Genomic DNA, 13,772 nt, shown 5'->3' on the forward strand with positions numbered 1-13,772 from the left:
CCACTGATGTTTCAAAAAAGTTGCTAAATTCATCTAAAATGACTAACACTCTAACAAAACTAACTTGATAGAGGGGTAATTTAGTCATTCTTTTAATTTACCTTTTTTTAAAAGGTTATTACATGTCCCCACCGTTTTATAAACAAAACCCTAAAACCTAATTGTTGCAGTCGACCTCATCATACAGGTTAAACTATGAATGACGACTGGAGCATCTGGAGTGTTTTTTTGGGTGACTGGGTTCATATAAATACTACGTTGCCTTGATGATACCTTATTATGGTATTATTAACGTGAAAAGCATATAATTATTTTATTTATAAAAAAAATAATAACAAGCAAAGCAAAGGTCTGAATCTTTCTATACTAATAAACAAAAATTCTTTTTGGACACGTGTCATTCTCTAGTAATTTCTTACCTTTATTTTTTTATTTATCTCTTTTATTAAATAATAATAATATTATTAAACATCAATTTAACTAAATCTATTTATCTCTTTTGTTTTCATAATCTGAAATTGATTTCTTTTTTAACTTTAAATTGGACAAAAATCAAATGCTAATTACCATTCTGCCATCTTGTATCCATATGTTATTACTTCTTGGTTTACGTTTGTATGGATTTATTTAAAGTCTAGAAAAATAAATTTATTATATTATATACTATAACATAAATACAACCGCACAATAATGATTGTTAAATTTATTTATTTACTTTTAGTGTCCAACCTATTATTAATTTCTTACCTTTATTTTTTTTATTTATCTCTTTTATTAAATAATAATAATATTATTAAACATCAATTTAACTAAATCTATTTATCTTTTTTGTTTTCATAATCTGAAATTGATTTCTTTTTTAACTTTAAATTGGACAAAAATCAAATGCTAATTACCATTCTGCCATCTTGCATCCATATGTTATTACTTCTTGGTTTACGTTTGTATGGATTTATTTAAAGTCTAGAAAAATAAATTTATTATATCTTTCTTTACTAATAAACAAAAATCTTTTTTTTGACACGTGTCACTTTCTCATGCTTTCTTACTTTACTTTCCTATTTATCCATGTTAAATAAAATAATAATTTTAAACTAAAAATTAGATAAGAATAAATATTTGTTTTATTATAAATAATTTTAAATAAAAATTTAGATAAGGATACACCTTTTTTTATAAAAGATTTTGATTTACTGTATAAAAGATAAAATAATAATAATAATAATAATAATAATAATAATAATAATATTAATAATAACAACAATAATAAAAAGTAAACAATACTAAAAAACTTTTTACGGCTTATTATTTATTATATAAATTTATACTTATACAACCCGTGTAATATACGAGGTTTTAACCTAGTTATATACTACATAAATACACCCGCACAATAATGATTGTTAAATTTAATTATTTACTTTTAGTGTCCAACCTATTATTATTTTTTTTGGACGGCGTGTCCAACCTATTAGTATTTATCATTTTTTATTTTATAAATTGTTGTATATATCATTACGACATGTTTACTCTTTGTCTACGATTCGATAAAAGTTTAATTCGAATGTGTCTATATATTTGCTTTTTGTTCTTTACCATGACGAGCTGAACCACTATCGTTTGAGAAACATCGATATTTGTAGAGTATTCGTTTTTATAGTTACTATATGATAAAAGAAACCAATAAAAGGACACATGTCATTCATTGAAATCATCTAGTTTTATAAATATTTAATATCAATTAAAAGATAATTATACAATCCATATAATACATAGGGTTTATAAAGATATAACTTTTTATTGTTTGGTATATAAAATTACATGTGTTCAACCCGTATAACACATGAGGTTCTTAAAAATGTAACTTTTTCCATTATTTAATATACAAATTAAATTTACTCAACCCGTACAACACACGGGGTTCTTAAAGAAACCAATAAAAGGACACATGTCATTCATTGAAATCTTTCTATCTTTCTATATACTAATAAACAAAAATCTTTTTTGACACGTGTCACTTTCTCATGCTTTCTTACCTTACTTTCCTATTTATCTATGTTAAATAAAATAATAATTTTAAACTAAAAATTAGATAAGAATAGATATTTGTTTTATTATAAATAATTTTAAATAAAAATTTAGATAAGGATACACCTTTTTTATAAAAGATTTTGATTTACTGTATAAAAGATAAAATAATAATAATAATAATAATATTAATAATAACAACAATAATAAAAAGTAAACAATACTAAAAAACTTTTTACGGCTTATTATTTATTATATAAATTTATACTTATACAACCCGTGTAATACACGGGGTTTTAACCTAGTTATATACTATAACATAAATACACCCGCACAATAATGATTGTTAAATTTAATTATTTACTTTTAGTGTCCAACCTATTATTATTTTTTTTGGACGGCGTGTCCAACCTATTATTATTTATAATTTATATTTTATAAATTGTTGTATATATCATTACGACATGTTTACTCTTTGTCTACGATTCGATAAAAGTTTAATTCGAATGTGTCTATATATTTGCTTTTTGTTCTTTACCATGACGAGCTGAACCACTATCGTTTGAGAAACATCGATATTTGTGGAGTATTCGTTTTTATAGTTACTATATGATAAAAGAAACCAATAAAAGGACACATGTCATCATTGAAATCATCTAGTTTTATAAATAATTAATATCACTTAAAAGATAATTATACAATCCATATAATACATAGGTTTATAAAGATATAATTTTTTATTGTTTGGTATATAAAATTACATTTGCTCAACCCGTATAACACATGAGGTTCTTAAAAATGTAACTTTTTTCATTATATAATATATAAAATTAAATTTACTCAACCCGTACAATACACGGGGTTCTTAAAGATATAATTTTTTTTATTATTTAATATATAAAATTACATTTATTCAACCAATGTAATAAACGACATTTTTAAATATATATTGTTTTATTATTTGGTATTTAAAATTGCATTTATTCAACCCGTGTAATAAACGAGATTTTTAAAGATATATTTTTTTTATTATTTGGTATATATAAAATTACATTTATTCAATCTGTGTAATACACGGGGTTCTAAACTAGTAATGTTATTAAAAAAATACGGTAGTTGAATTTATCTAATTATTAAATTCTTTAAACGTAATTATTTATAAGATTAGTTTTTAAATTTGCTCTACACATATAAAAATTTGTATTTAAATAAAAACAATTAGATAATATTTTACGAGTGTCAAATATTAATGTTTTGATTTTGATCTAGAACACATCTTGATGTTAGAATCCCCTATATTTTGATTGCATGCTGATCGAATTCATGAGTTTTTCAGGTTCTCTTGTAAAGTTCTTGAAAAGAATGAAAAGTGTTTATTCTTTTCATTTAATTTGAACAATTTTTTTATACTTAAATACAATTTTTTTTATACTCAAATTTCAATCCAGAAGTTCAAATTTCAATCTTGTTCTCTAACATTCCAGATGCTCCAGTCGTCATTCATTGTTTAACCTCTATGTTGAGGTCGACTGCAACAATTAGGTTTTAGGGTTTTGTTTATAAAAGGGACGGAGCATGTAATAACCTGTTAAAAAAAGGGGGTAAATTAAATAAATTAAAAGGATGACTAAATTACCTCTCTATCAAGTTAGTTTTGTTAGAGTGTTAGTCATTTTGGATGGATTTAGCAACTTTTTAAAAACCTCAGTAGTTCCTATGAGAAAAAAATTTTTTTGGATGGATCGAGCAAATATGAACAAACATCAGGGATGATTTTAGCAATTTACTCAAACAAAAATAAACATCAGCAAAAAAAAACTTGCAGCACTCTTCCTTCTTCCAAAACACAATACCACACACACAAACACAATACATACACACACACATGAAAAGTAAAAAGAAAAAAAGCCATTCCCAAATTTCCTCGTGAATCGGTAAGGGGTCATCATTTACCGGGGTAAAAAACTCACTGGAAGGGGAGACGATGTTCCTGGATGGAGACGGGATTCACCGAGCCCTCCCTGGCTTCAACACCGACACCGAGTAGCCTAATAATAGTGTTGGTTGAACTATGTGATACATAGCATTTTTTTGGGCATGGGGATTAAACACATTTCCTCACTATGTTAGAAATAGAGTAAACTGCAATATGTGTCATTGAGGAAAGAGCCCGCTATGAACTCGTGTCCCCAAAATGAAAATTACCCAAAATGAAATTTTTTTTGCCTGAGTACATTTTCTTTAAAAAAGCGCTACATATTGAGTCACTCCCGTTAGTTTAATCATTATAATCGTGTGAAATTCCCATTTTACCCCCGAATCTTAATTATGAAAATACTATTTTACCCCTGATAGTTATTATTATTATTATTATTATTATTATTATTATTATTATTATTATTATTATTATTATTATAAAAAATATCGATCAGGCCATTTTTCATCACATCCAGAGCAATAAAATTCAATGAAACCCTAATCCGCAAATCCCCAAATCACAACAGCCATGACTAGGGCCGTTCAAACCGCTCGCCGTGTGACAACCGGTAATTTACGCCCTTAATTACGTGATTAACAGGCGATTAACACGATAATAAATAGTGCTTACGATGCTAATTAACTTAAACAGGCCCTTGGAGTGCCCAGAAACGTTTGTTCAGCTATACAGTGCGCGTGTGGTGATTTACTGAAAATCTGCTGAATATTACGCGACAACGGACTGATACCGTGCAAAATACAGACGGCACCGACATATATGGACGTTACACGAATATTTTATGCTCATGGAGTTTGGGTCGCGATACCGGGTCTCGTAGAAATTACGGACCACTTACACATGAGATGGGCTTGTGGGCCCTAGGCCCAAGCCCAAAACCCACAAGCCTAAACCTGCATATAATATAGATCCTTACTACAAGACTTTCTTGTAAATCTTACCAAGATCTCTATAGATCTTATAAAATCTTGCCAAAATTTAAACAAATCTACACAAAGGATCTTGATTCAAAAGGGTAAAATATATTACCTGAATGTAATGTAAATACACAATAGACATATATGACACTTTGATCTATAAATAAAACCCTTTCCTGCCTTTCTTTCTCACTCGATACACATGAAACAAAAACACCAAACACACAGACTTTAAGTCTGTCTCTCTCCCCTCTCTCATTCTATACATATACAAACCTCACACTCTCTCTTTTACTCACAACTTGAACAGCAGACAACATAATCCTTCTCATCCCCCTCTCTCTCGATCATATATACACTAACAACACACATTTACATCTCTCTCACCCTCTGAAGAATCGGCCAGCAACCACCGTGGCGGTGGCGGCGCGTGGCGGTGCGTGGCAGTTCTCCGATCAGGCGACCCCCTATTCTTCTCCCTGTTCTACCGGTTGTACACCTTTTTTTTTCGAACAACAAAACGAGCCACCACCACCATTGTTCGGTGGTGGTGCGGCGATAAAGACCGAGACGAGAGAGAGGGAGAGACTGAGAGAAGGAGATCGAGAAGAGAGAGAGGGAGAACCAGCGGAGGTGGTGGTGACCGGTGGTCCCCGTCTCGGACCGGTGGTCCTTTACTCGGACCGGTGGTCGACACTTTTATCCAGCGACTACAAATCGGGAGGAGAGAGAGAGGAACGAGATGAGGAGAGAGAGAGCGACGGAACGACAAAGAACCACCGGCGGCGGTGGCGGCGCCTGTGACGGTGATGGTGTCTCCGACAAGGTCCGGTGAGTGAACCGAGTAATAAATTTCGTTTCTCTTGTTACTCAAATCCGTTTGGATCTTTTTAATGGATTTTTTTTGTTTAAAAATATCAATGATGCCAGTTCTAATTCGGGTTGTATACCGGCTCGAGTATGTGTTCTGGAGCTTCGATTCAGGCGGGTTGGTCGTCTCAGCTTTGGTTCCAGTTGACTCGGTCAAACTCGGGTCAACACCGAGTCAACTCAGTCAACCGAGTCAACAGTGGTCAACAGCAGGTTCGGGTCAACAGTTTGGTGCGGTCAGCTGTGGTCAACGGCTTTGGTTCGGGTCAAGCGGCTTGGTCAGACTCAGCTTCGGATTTGGTTGACTCGGTCAAACCGAGTCAACTCGGTCAACCTGGTCAACTCAGGGTGTCGACTCAGTCAACTCAGTTGACCCGGTCAAATCAGTCAACCGTTTTGGCGTTTCGACATTAGAAATTGGTAAAGATTTAGCGGCGCGATTACTTCGTTATTTTTTTTTTATATATCGTGATAACGAGCTCGAACCAATTGATTATGATTTACGTTTGATACATATTTGAAAAAAATTGCATATAGTATAGTTGAATCTTGAAAATATAACGACAACTTGGTTGTCCGGGGCGTCCAAAAACAGAGGAAACTCTGTCCGTTTTTCGAGAAAACCCGTAAAACAAAACGAGTTTTTATTATAAAACAAAACGCGTCTTGTTTGTAAAACGACGATTATTGTTATAAAGCGACTTTTATAAAACGAGATACATATATAAAGTTTCTTTATCAACAACTTACAACTTACGAGAACAACGATATGGAAATTATTTCGACAACAAGAATAAATATAGTTATTATTATACTTATTTCAAACGAACTCGAATCCTTTTATAAATAAATATAGTTATATATTTATTTTCCAATACAAGTCGACGATTCTTTTACAAAATAAATATAACCATTATATTTATTACGCCTAGACGACGCATACGTATATTTTTGGCAAATATACACAAGACGCAAAAATATATAATACGAGTTTATTATATATTACTTTCATACGAATATTCCTTCATATCAACATACAACTTTTTAAAACGAGCTAACCAGTATAACTTCTTCGCTTATTTTAAGTTGACAATTTACCGTCATATCGTTTGGTCAACGATTCGGTAGAGCTCGATGACACGTAGTTAGTTACTGCGTTTATTTAGAAACTTATTAGATATTCCGTGTTAGGAATACTGTAGAATGCACGCTAGCAAGTCGAGCCTTGGAAACGACATCAAGAAGTCGTAAATTAGCTAGCTTTGCACGGGAATATTCAGGTGAGTTCATAACCCCACATTTTTTTACAATTTTATAAATGTTTTCGGGGTGGAAAGACATGCACTTTTTGCAAAGTATACAAGAATTATATATTTTTAAACCATGTTACAAAGAACACAAATGGTTTACGAAAAGCTTATGATTTATACCGGTTTTCCAAACAAGCGTATTTTTTTGAAAATACAAAGACAAGAGTTTAAAAATACATGAGTTATGGTATGAAAATATAAAAAGCACACTTGGTGAGAACGAGTACCAAGTGTGTTGCGATATAAGAATACAAGAAAACACACTTGGTGAGAAACGAGTACCGAGTGTGATGTGATATAAGAATACGGGAAGCGCGCTTGGTGAGAAACGAGAACCAAGTAGGATGCGCTATGAAAAATGATGCGAGGAATCGTGTCACGAATAGGGTACAGAAGCACCATTAATCAACAATATACCTAGACCGCAGAACAAAAGGTTAGATCTAACGGGTGTCGGGCAGCCACACTCTCGATGAGGGCGAGTATCGAGTAGTGCTTTTGTGTCTCAGAATATACCAATTAAATGCCTAAGGTTTGGTGGCTTCCTATGTCGTGTCACATGTTAATGGCTTTGCAACCCATTAACAATCCTGATACTTACAGGAATACTTTAATTACATGAAATTCATACCATACTAAAACTTGAATTATACTTGAAGTACGTGGGGTACTCAAGAAGATTAGAATTATACATAGAGTACTTGGTGTACACATGAATACTTGAATTATACATGAAAACTTGATTTATACGTGACACAAACTATGTTTTCATTCAGAGTTTCAAGTAACTCGATAAGAAAATGATTTTAAATACATTTTCTCAACAAAACATCAAAAACCGGTTATTCAAAAAGATTTACTTCAAATCTTTTACAAACAAATTATGAACTCGCTCAACTTTATGTTGATTTTTCGCATGTTTCTTTCTCAGGTTACATTTCAAAGTTAAGGCACGGTTGGAATAGGAGAACCATGAAGAGTCGAGTACTTAGTGGCGTTCAATTTCCTAAAAGACTTAGATTGTTTGCTTCCGCTGTGCAATGAAGATACCAGTCCAGTCACGCCAATGCTCTGATAATTTCGGGGTGTGACAGATTGGTATCAGAGCTACAGGTTACAGCGAATTAGGTTTCTATAGAGATACCTAGGCTCTAACCTCACTTCCCTCTGGGAACTTAGACTATTAAGACGTTGAATACATACAGAACGCATAGTACTCGAATATGGCCTCCAACCGTTGCCGAAAGACAAACAGTTAAGATTTTGTTCTTAAACATACGCCAAAGTGGTGTTTTACACGCGGTGCACAAAACAGTCGCATACAGTACACAAAACTCTGAGAGTTTAGGAAACATGCATTTAAGACCTTCGGAAACTCATGTAGAAGTTCATTAAAGGTCACCACGTAGGTACCACGTTTATTAACTCGAACAAACGTCATTTTTATGCCATCTATGCTATTTAGCCGAGCAGGTAACCTACGAAAAACGAAGCACGAGCGTGCAAAAGTACATGAAAACTCGATCAACGGAGGTTGAAGTATGTCACATACGACTATCAAGGCGATGCCTTAGAAAGGACACGATGGCGCAATTCAGCAACGACGCTAGCACGAAAACTATCGAACAGGAAGCGGCGGTTTCGCACGCGGTCCTGCAAATGACACGAGTCATGCTAAGGAGAAGACGTATGTCTCCGCATTCCCCCTATCTGAATCATGACAAGTACGCTATGTTTGACATTCCATGGTAATGTCACCTAACAACTGGTTATCACATGCAACCCCAGGTAAAGTCCTTAAATTTCTTTTATTGAAATTTCGACTTTCACACTTACTGAGTAGATTTTCGTATCTCTACTCCTCTTAATGGTCATTGTGTCACAATCATTTCTCTCAGTATAGCGAATATTCATTTGCTTCATTTCTTGAAAATTCATATGTTACGCATGCATCGTTTGTTACGCATGTGGTTTCGTTTCGAATAAAGCGTTTCATTGAAGTTCAAATATTGTTTCGCTAAATCTTATTATTGATTTGTGATTCAAATGACCCGCATTATTGAAATTGTTGGCTTCTTTGTTATCAAGTCAACACACTTTATTGAAATTTCTTTTCTTTTCAAGTTACATACATGGTTTTCGTTGTAACCATGCCGAAAGTTTTCTTGTCAATACAAGTAGTTATTGTCGGCTTGCGCCGAAGTCAAATTCAATTGTTTGAACTTGTTCATTTCACATATTCAATTCAAGACACCATATGATGTATTGAAAACATCATATTCAAATTCGTTTTAACAATCGTTTCATTGTTCTGAGTCGTAGTAGATTTGTTTGGTCTACGACTCCAATAAGTCGTTTGTTGATTTCGACACCTTGTGGTGACATTATCACTGAATTGAAGCTTGCGCTAATCTCATGCACGGATTTAATTATCTATTTATTGATTTAGATTAAATCCGATTCGGTTTATTATTGCGCTTTCATTTACTTCAAACACGGTGAACTTGTTTGATCACCGCTATTATTGAATTGTTTCATTCACTACGACACCTTGTGGCGTCGGTAGAACTTGCAGCTTGGGCTGATCATGATCGAGCGTTTCATGCAAAACTATTTCGTTTGGGCTTGTTGATTCTGAGCCTCTCCTAGCGAATGTTATTGTTTCTAACATTCATTTGCATATTGTAGACGTTCACTTGGAATTCTATTGGTTGAAATTCCTCTTTTATTGGACCCCTGTTAACTTGGTCACATTAGTGACTGTATCAGTATGTCTGGTTTCCTTTGAATTACGTAACTCTAGGGAGTTGACGTAGTCTAAATTTCGAGGACGAAATTTTATTAACAGGGGGAGAATGTGACAACCGGTAATTTACGCCCTTAATTACGTGATTAACAGGCGATTAACACGATAATAAATAGTGCTTACGATGCTAATTAACTTAAACAGGCCCTTGGAGTGCCCAGAAACGTTTGTTCAGCTATACAGTGCGCGTGTGGTGATTTACTGAAAATCTGCTGAATATTACGCGACAACGGACTGATACCGTGCAAAATACAGACGGCACCGACATATATGGACGTTACACGAATATTTTATGCTCATGGAGTTTGGGTCGCGATACCGGGTCTCGTAGAAATTACGGACCACTTACACATGAGATGGGCTTGTGGGCCCTAGGCCCAAGCCCAAAACCCACAAGCCTAAACCTGCATATAATATAGATCCTTACTACAAGACTTTCTTGTAAATCTTACCAAGATCTCTATAGATCTTATAAAATCTTGCCAAAATCTAAACAAATCTACACAAAGGATCTTGATTCAAAGGGGTAAAATATATTACCTGAATGTAATGTAAATACACAATAGACATATATGACACTTTGATCTATAAATAAAACCCTTTCCTGCCTTTCTTTCTCACTCGATACACATGAAACAAAAACACCAAACACACAGACTTTAAGTCTGTCTCTCTCCCCTCTCTCATTCTATACATATACAAACCTCACACTCTCTCTTTTACTCACAACTTGAACAGCAGACAACATAATCCTTCTCATCCCCCTCTCTCTCGATCATATATACACTAACAACACACATTTACATCTCTCTCACCCTCTGAAGAATCGGCCAGCAACCACCGTGGCGGTGGCGGCGCGTGGCGGTGCGTGGCAGTTCTCCGATCAGGCGACCCCCTATTCTTCTCCCTGTTCTACCGGTTGTACACCTTTTTTTTTCGAACAACAAAACGAGCCACCACCACCATTGTTCGGTGGTGGTGCGGCGATAAAGACCGAGACGAGAGAGAGGGAGAGACTGAGAGAAGGAGATCGAGAAGAGAGAGAGGGAGAACCAGCGGAGGTGGTGGTGACCGGTGGTCCCCGTCTCGGACCGGTGGTCCTTTACTCGGACCGGTGGTCGACACTTTTATCCAGCGACTACAAATCGGGAGGAGAGAGAGAGGAACGAGATGAGGAGAGAGAGAGCGACGGAACGACAAAGAACCACCGGCGGCGGTGGCGGCGCCTGTGACGGTGATGGTGTCTCCGACAAGGTCCGGTGAGTGAACCGAGTAATAAATTTCGTTTCTCTTGTTACTCAAATCCGTTTGGATCTTTTTAATGGATTTTTTTTGTTTAAAAATATCAATGATGCCAGTTCTAATTCGGGTTGTATACCGGCTCGAGTATGTGTTCTGGAGCTTCGATTCAGGCGGGTTGGTCGTCTCAGCTTTGGTTCCAGTTGACTCGGTCAAACTCGGGTCAACACCGAGTCAACTCAGTCAACCGAGTCAACAGTGGTCAACAGCAGGTTCGGGTCAACAGTTTGGTGCGGTCAGCTGTGGTCAACGGCTTTGGTTCGGGTCAAGCGGCTTGGTCAGACTCAGCTTCGGATTTGGTTGACTCGGTCAAACCGAGTCAACTCGGTCAACCTGGTCAACTCAGGGTGTCGACTCAGTCAACTCAGTTGACCCGGTCAAATCAGTCAACCGTTTTGGCGTTTCGACATTAGAAATTGGTAAAGATTTAGCGGCGCGATTACTTCGTTATTTTTTTTTTATATATCGTGATAACGAGCTCGAACCAATTGATTATGATTTACGTTTGATACATATTTGAAAAAAATTGCATATAGTATAGTTGAATCTTGAAAATATAACGACAACTTGGTTGTCCGGGGCGTCCAAAAACAGAGGAAACTCTGTCCGTTTTTCGAGAAAACCCGTAAAACAAAACGAGTTTTTATTATAAAACAAAACGCGTCTTGTTTGTAAAACGACGATTATTGTTATAAAGCGACTTTTATAAAACGAGATACATATATAAAGTTTCTTTATCAACAACTTACAACTTACGAGAACAACGATATGGAAATTATTTCGACAACAAGAATAAATATAGTTATTATTATACTTATTTCAAACGAACTCGAATCCTTTTATAAATAAATATAGTTATATATTTATTTTCCAATACAAGTCGACGATTCTTTTACAAAATAAATATAACCATTATATTTATTACGCCTAGACGACGCATACGTATATTTTTGGCAAATATACACAAGACGCAAAAATATATAATACGAGTTTATTATATATTACTTTCATACGAATATTCCTTCATATCAACATACAACTTTTTAAAACGAGCTAACCAGTATAACTTCTTCGCTTATTTTAAGTTGACAATTTACCGTCATATCGTTTGGTCAACGATTCGGTAGAGCTCGATGACACGTAGTTAGTTACTGCGTTTATTTAGAAACTTATTAGATATTCCGTGTTAGGAATACTGTAGAATGCACGCTAGCAAGTCGAGCCTTGGAAACGACATCAAGAAGTCGTAAATTAGCTAGCTTTGCACGGGAATATTCAGGTGAGTTCATAACCCCACATTTTTTTACAATTTTATAAATGTTTTCGGGGTGGAAAGACATGCACTTTTTGCAAAGTATACAAGAATTATATATTTTTAAACCATGTTACAAAGAACACAAATGGTTTACGAAAAGCTTATGATTTATACCGGTTTTCCAAACAAGCGTATTTTTTTGAAAATACAAAGACAAGAGTTTAAAAATACATGAGTTATGGTATGAAAATATAAAAAGCACACTTGGTGAGAACGAGTACCAAGTGTGTTGCGATATAAGAATACAAGAAAACACACTTGGTGAGAAACGAGTACCGAGTGTGATGTGATATAAGAATACGGGAAGCGCGCTTGGTGAGAAACGAGAACCAAGTAGGATGCGCTATGAAAAATGATGCGAGGAATCGTGTCACGAATAGGGTACAGAAGCACCATTAATCAACAATATACCTAGACCGCAGAACAAAAGGTTAGATCTAACGGGTGTCGGGCAGCCACACTCTCGATGAGGGCGAGTATCGAGTAGTGCTTTTGTGTCTCAGAATATACCAATTAAATGCCTAAGGTTTGGTGGCTTCCTATGTCGTGTCACATGTTAATGGCTTTGCAACCCATTAACAATCCTGATACTTACAGGAATACTTTAATTACATGAAATTCATACCATACTAAAACTTGAATTATACTTGAAGTACGTGGGGTACTCAAGAAGATTAGAATTATACATAGAGTACTTGGTGTACACATGAATACTTGAATTATACATGAAAACTTGATTTATACGTGACACAAACTATGTTTTCATTCAGAGTTTCAAGTAACTCGATAAGAAAATGATTTTAAATACATTTTCTCAACAAAACATCAAAAACCGGTTATTCAAAAAGATTTACTTCAAATCTTTTACAAACAAATTATGAACTCGCTCAACTTTATGTTGATTTTTCGCATGTTTCTTTCTCAGGTTACATTTCAAAGTTAAGGCACGGTTGGAATAGGAGAACCATGAAGAGTCGAGTACTTAGTGGCGTTCAATTTCCTAAAAGACTTAGATTGTTTGCTTCCGCTGTGCAATGAAGATACCAGTCCAGTCACGCCAATGCTCTGATAATTTCGGGGTGTGACACGCCGCTCGCTCGACGCTCGTTCGATTTGATGCTCGGTTGTAAACGAGCCGCTCTGCTCGGTTCGGTTTGTAAATGAGCCAAGCATGAGCAAAGGTCTGCTCGGCTCGAATTATTATTTTTAATTAGTACATACATACATATAC

The 13,772-nt window shown here is 34.8% G+C and overlaps 2 long non-coding RNA genes across 6 annotated transcripts; both read left to right on the top strand.

Annotated features, from left to right (window-relative positions):
• Nucleotides 1-5,077: 5,077 nt before the first annotated feature.
• Nucleotides 5,078-7,069, top strand: LOC110898199. Of its 3 annotated transcripts, none has more exons than XR_002569265.2 (3): nucleotides 5,078-5,772; nucleotides 5,872-6,231; nucleotides 7,014-7,069. It is a non-coding gene; the product is annotated as an uncharacterized LOC110898199 (long non-coding RNA). The 3 variants fall into 3 exon arrangements; XR_002569264.2 differs by having other exon boundaries at nucleotides 7,003-7,056; XR_002569263.2 differs by lacking the exon at nucleotides 7,014-7,069 and having other exon boundaries at nucleotides 5,079-5,772; nucleotides 5,872-6,350.
• Nucleotides 7,070-8,210: 1,141 nt separating this feature from the next.
• LOC110898198 lies at nucleotides 8,211-12,483 on the top strand. Of its 3 annotated transcripts, none has more exons than XR_002569262.2 (3): nucleotides 8,216-11,186; nucleotides 11,286-11,645; nucleotides 12,428-12,483. It is a non-coding gene; the product is annotated as an uncharacterized LOC110898198 (long non-coding RNA). The 3 variants fall into 3 exon arrangements; XR_002569261.2 differs by having other exon boundaries at nucleotides 8,218-11,186; nucleotides 12,417-12,470; XR_002569260.2 differs by lacking the exon at nucleotides 12,428-12,483 and having other exon boundaries at nucleotides 8,211-11,186; nucleotides 11,286-11,764.
• Nucleotides 12,484-13,772: the final 1,289 nt, after the last annotated feature.

Source organism: Helianthus annuus, chromosome 13 (assembly GCF_002127325.2).
Source record: "Helianthus annuus cultivar XRQ/B chromosome 13, HanXRQr2.0-SUNRISE, whole genome shotgun sequence".
NCBI lineage: Eukaryota > Viridiplantae > Streptophyta > Magnoliopsida > Asterales > Asteraceae > Helianthus > Helianthus annuus.